Source organism: Epinephelus moara, chromosome 11 (genome assembly GCF_006386435.1).
Source record: "Epinephelus moara isolate mb chromosome 11, YSFRI_EMoa_1.0, whole genome shotgun sequence".
NCBI lineage: Eukaryota > Metazoa > Chordata > Actinopteri > Perciformes > Serranidae > Epinephelus > Epinephelus moara.
This window is the reverse complement of record NC_065516.1, coordinates 10,866,272-10,867,052: the sequence shown is the minus strand read 5'-3', so window position 1 is coordinate 10,867,052 and position 781 is coordinate 10,866,272.

Here is a 781-nt window from a genome sequence, read left to right as displayed (position 1 = left end):
CAAATCGATTTTTACTAAACTTGGTAGATATGTAGAACAGGACGCCTCAAGGTGACTGGATAAATTTAACTCTAATTGGCAACTGGGTGGCGCTATAACAACAGAAAAATGCTTAAAAATGGCTAAAATGTGACCGATTGCTGTGGCTCCCCCTGTGGCCAAATGTTTTGGGGTTTTTTCCTAATTTTTTGTGTGACTAAGTCATGGTATGGTATGTTGTACATAATCATGGAAGCTGTCAGTGTGTCATTCTGTCAGTCGGTCATTCTGTCTGTCCCATTTTTTTCTACTCACTGACGTGGTCAATCTACGTGAAACTGCACATAGGCATTGAGGACTGGCATAGGTGGAAGGTGACAAAGCTACCAATGGGTATGGACTAGTGATAAATAAACGTAACAAATTGCTATTATTGTTACTACCAGTCCTAGTATTACAGTGTATTGCAGTTTGTGTGTGGTTTGTTCCAGTGTACTCCAGCAGATGCCATTGCTCGACTGTTGTGGGTAGGTACAGTACAATCACTGTCAAACACTTCACTGTCCCTCTATTTCATTAGTTTCAATGTATTAAAAAGTGCAAAACTAGAATGCAATATATATTTTTCGTAGGCAGTATCACCAGGGTCAATATGCAAAAGGTCCCCCTACATAGGTGCATACAAAGACATACACACTTTACACATTTTGTCATTGTTTTGCATCTGTTTGTGGTCGTAATGCATCTTTTTGTGGTTTTGTACCACTTTGTAGTCGCTTCATGTCTCTTTGAGGTTATTTAA